Here is a 5,205-nt window from a genome sequence, read left to right as displayed (position 1 = left end):
ATATAAGTGTTTAATGTACCTCACCCAGCAAAAGGAAAGATCCAACTGAGAATGGGATAATACAAGTCATCAAAACCCTGCAGCACAACAACCACAAGCACGTAAATAGGGGACATCAGCAGACCAAATAGATGTCATATATTTCTTAGTTTATTTGATTGAGCCTCATCCTTAAGTCTTGTGTTTATCCTTTAGGATAGATTCATGGTTTGAGGTATGGTGCTCTTTCATTTAAATTATGGAAAATATGAGGGTGATTTGATTTCATATTTTTCTAAGTTATATATACATATATAAATTAAATGTCCTTCCAAAGCGGGTCACGAGATTTTGATTTCGGTGACCGACAGCTTCCAACGGGCAACTCTCTCAACAAAAATTATGCTGACAAACACCAAAATGGTAGGCAATCTAACTCTTGAAAAACTAAAGAACATGTTGCACTGTAACCTCTCGTAATGACACTTCTTCTGCCCATTTGGAGAAGTAATCTATAACTGCAAGAATGAATCTATCCTTTTGACAATGGAGGATCTATCGGACCCACTATATCTATGTCCTACTAGTCGACTGGCCATGAGGCGACAGTTGGGTGTAGCACATTCAAAGGTTGGTGCAAGACCACTCCATGCACTTGACACATGTGACATGGTTGTATCCATGCAATCTATTATCATTGCTGGCTAATAATATTCTAGACTCTTAATTTTCATCTTCATCTTTGTCCCTGACTGGTGAGCACCATATAATCCGATGGGTACTTCGTTGACAATATCTTGTGCTTTAGCTTTGCTCAAGCACCTCAGCCACATTTGATCAAATGACCTTCTGTAGAGGACATCAATAATTTCCTATGACATAGCTCTTCTTGTGATATGATATGTTGTTGACTTATCTTCTGGCAGTTTTCCTGTTTGTAAATATTTTATTAATGGTCTACGCCAATCTTTAGTAACATCAGCTACTGTAGCTACCATCTCTTGTTCTTTTTTGAGCTTGTGTAGACTGTCGAAGTCAATCTATGATAGAACCTAACATTTTTGTACTGTAATTTTAATTGAATCCTCCAATGGACATACCATTTCCTTAGCAAGTTTGACTAAAATGTCTGCATGGGTGCTATCTCCCCGAGGAATCTAGTACAACGTCACACTGGGATTTGTTCTAGGAACTTCATTGTGTACCAATGATATTCTACCAACCTCAGCTTCAAAATCTTGTACTGTCTGGCAAATGTTGAATGATGAGTTATGAGTCGCCTTAGATGGTAATGTTTGTTATGTCCATTGAGATTGCCAACTCTAATATGGTAATCAAGGCTTTGTATTCTGCCTCATTATTTGTGCACGGCACTGTCAAGTGGTAGAAAAAACTTAACATTCCCTGATCTATTGTAACAAAATTTAGTCTGATTCTTACTTTCTCTGGTGCTTGGTATAATTGGTCCTGATCCTTTATCCTTTATGGCTGACGAAGCTCCATCGAAGTACATTTTCCAACATCTGGCCTTGGACAACTTCACTTGTAGTATCTGCTCATCTTGTAGATCATCGTTGAGAGGGGACCTAGTTGGATTCAATAAAATCTACTTGAATTTTTCCTATGATACCGCGAAGGGATATAAAAGTTATATCAAATTGTAATAAAATCATCGACCACCTTGTTAGACATCCAGAATATGTGGGTTCGGTCATCAAATATTGCAATGGATTAACTTTCAAAATAAGGGTGACCTTATGAGAAAGCATGTAATGTCTCCGCTTTTGGGCAGCAAAAATTAAAGCTAAAAAATGCTTCTCAATATGAGGATACTTCACGTCCGTCAATATTAGACATTGACTCAAGTAGTAGAGTGTGTTTTCCTTACCCTCGTCATTGACCTAAGCTAACAGGGCTCTGAGAGAGTCATCTAAGGTCGCGATATAGAGTATCAAAGGTTTTCCCGGGATAGGGGCTGCCATAATAGGAGATGTCATTAAATATTGCTTAACGTTCTCAAAGGCCCATTGGAATTTCCCTTCCCAAAAAAATTTGTCATCCTTTTTAATAATACCGAGAAGGGCTGACTCCTACCTGAGAAATTAGAAATAAACCGTCTCAGGTATGTCAGTTTACCTTGAAAGAAATGTAGTTGTTTCAAGGTTTTAGGATGAAGCATTTCTAAGATGGCTTTAATCTTATCTGGGTCAATCTCGATTCCCCGATGACGGAAAATGAATCCGAGAAATTTCCCGGAGGAAATGCTGAAGGAACACTTTAAAGGATTCATCTTAAGATTATATTTTGGTAATCGCTTGAACACGATCCTCAAATCGTACAAGTGGTTTATGCTTCAAATTAATCGAGATTGACTTCCTTCCATTTACCAACATTTAACTTAATTTCTTCTTCAAATTTTGGGGAGCATCTTCTACCGAGGAATCTTTGAAGTTATCATTCACATCAAGGCAATCCTTTTCAAGCTCTAGTAATAACCATGCAAAATCTTGAATCATCAACTGGTCCTATTATACCAAATTCGAGACCTTATTTTGAGTTAGGAGTTTGACTCTTAATCTTCCACCATTTCCCAAAGAGTTTTAACTTATCCTTTGGCATTTATTTTATCACACCCCCTTATTGAATTAGCTTTAGTACACAAGGATAAAAGTAACCAAACAGCAATTCCATTAATTCATTAGAATCTTCTTCCAAATTTACATGATTTTCAGAACTAGTAGTAGGAGAAGCACGGTAAAACTTGATTAGCTTAAAAACAACACCCCAGAATTCCTTGACCTCTAAACTATTGACCTTTTAAGGGTGGATCGAAGTAAGGATCATGGCATGCATGTAGTGGTTTATTCAATAATACATCGACTCGTATTCACTTTTCTTCACGTCTTCCAAGGAAATCTTAAAATGTGGTTTCTATTATTTTATCAACACATTTCTTCATCAAACTCATCTTTATCAGAGCTTTCTTCCATATCAATGCTGAAGTTCGACTTTGTACGTTCAACAATCAAGTTGGTTCTCCCTCATCCATGTCCTTGGCCTTGATCTCGGATGCGTGGGCTAAAAGAACCTCTACCAACTAGTTGTGAAGAAGTGGTAGTAGATTCTTGAAGCAAGTTGAATGATCCCTTCTCTGTAGTTATTCTACATCTTAGATCTTATCTGGCACAGCTTCATAGAAAAAGAAGGTCTTCTTTGGAGGGGCATAGTAAGCGAAGTCTTCATGGACGCCTACTTTGTGAACTGAGAACGGTTGTAAATCCCATTTGACGCAATGTTATTTTTCTTCTTTGAGATACTTGATACACTTGTGTAGTGACGATGGAACCATATTATGCTTGTACAACCACACTCGATCAAGAAAAGCATTGAGAGAGGTCTCTGCATCAATGATATGGAACTTTGTAGTTGCTACTAGTTCTCTGATTTTCATGAGAAGTGTAATTGATTCAAGTATTGATTTAAGTGCTCTTTATCCCTTCTGATTAAATCCTCTTAACATCATCTTATCTGTTGTAAGCTTCTGAGCGTGAATATCCAAGTATGCTAACGTCCGTATACTCATTAAGTTGAGTGATGCTCTCAAATCTACCAAAACTCTAGATAACACAAATATGTCAATGTTGACAGAGATGTTGAGCGGTCGGTTGTGATTGGAAGTTCTAACCAACAAATTTTTATCAGTGAAGGTCAACCTCAGGTTGTTCCTTTAACAAACAAACTTCATCCGAGGATGTGTTTGTCAATTGAGCTAAGCAAATTTCTAGATCAAGTAAAGCACTGACCAGAGACTCCCTCATCTCCTTTGACAAGATCAGAGTATCGTAGATGCTTAGTTTGGTCTGAGACCTGCTAAGATGAGCTAGTAATTTATAATCCACTATATACAAACCTCCAATCTTTACTTGGTTATGTACCTCTTCCAGTGGCGAAGGCGAAGGTGGCTCTTCTCGAGTAACTATTTTCTTTTCTTTATCCATTGGATTCGTTCTTGGGGCTAAAACCTTTCCGCTTGTTAGATTTATTTTTGTAATCTCTTCTTCTTCTTCTTGCTATTTTATGGGAAAATTTTTTGGTACTTCTTCTGTATTGGAGAAATCTAAGTTGACGGTGAGCGGTGCTCTTTGACACTCAAGGACTGGCTCCTCACTCCCAGAACTGTAGTATTCAGTGTCGTCGATATCTTCTTCATTTTTATTAGAGTGTTCATTAGACTTAAGTACAATTTGAGGATAATTTTGAGAATCAAGATTGGGGTTAGAATAGTCATAGTCAGTTACATTGTCACTAGAGACAGTTAAAATGTAGCAGAAATCGTAATCATCCCCAAAGGGGCAAAAAGATAGTCATACATGGTCAGGGTTCGAGGAATTTCTCCCCCAAATCCAAGACAACCAATCTAACAGAGACATTCGTTTAAAGTGTAATATCATTAAAAATCAATAAATTTGAGCATAAAATATATGAAAAAGCACGTAATTTTTAGGCGTATTAAAATCCTTTGAACTTAAACGTTACTTGTCCTCAAGTGACGCTTTTATTTCATAAAAATATGACTTAGGATAGAGATTAACTTATAAATTTCTATACTTTAACTTAATAAATAATTTATTAAAATTTAAGAAAAATCTTTAATAACTTAGATTTAAACTCGAAGTCTAAGAGTACTTAGTAATTAAATTTAAGATTTCTGAATCTTTAATCATTTCAAGAAGAATTGCAATTTGTCATATCAAGGATACTTATAACATTCATTTGAAAAAAAATATATCATGAAAACTTTACTAGTAATGCTATTAATACTCCAATACAAGTTTAGAAAGTGTAATAAAGCATTTTCTTTACGTTGATTCAAGTGAAGCCAATTTTTATTAGGCATCTCCTCAAGCTTCTCCTCACATTCTTTTTTTTTTTACTTTTATTTTTCTTTTCTTTTTCTTTTCTTCCTTTTTTTTTATTCAGGAAAATTTCAATCATTTTTTCTTTTCTTTTTCAAGTGAGAATTACTATATTTCGATAGCCTTTAACAATTTTAAACTTCACTAGCCTCTTCTTAAAGTCAAAACTCCTTACCTTTCTTCACTTTATAAATTCATATTATTTTATGATTTTTCATAAAGTTTCATTATTTTCTTCTTACATGAAACTCTAAGATTCTTAATACTTCAAAAATACAATTTTCTTTACTTTAAATAGAAAAAATATAGT

Source organism: Phalaenopsis equestris, unplaced genomic scaffold (assembly GCF_001263595.1).
Source record: "Phalaenopsis equestris unplaced genomic scaffold, ASM126359v1 Scaffold217995, whole genome shotgun sequence".
Taxonomy (NCBI): domain Eukaryota; kingdom Viridiplantae; phylum Streptophyta; class Magnoliopsida; order Asparagales; family Orchidaceae; genus Phalaenopsis; species Phalaenopsis equestris.
The sequence above is the reverse complement of the archived record's forward strand: the minus strand, read 5'-3'. Positions refer to the sequence as shown.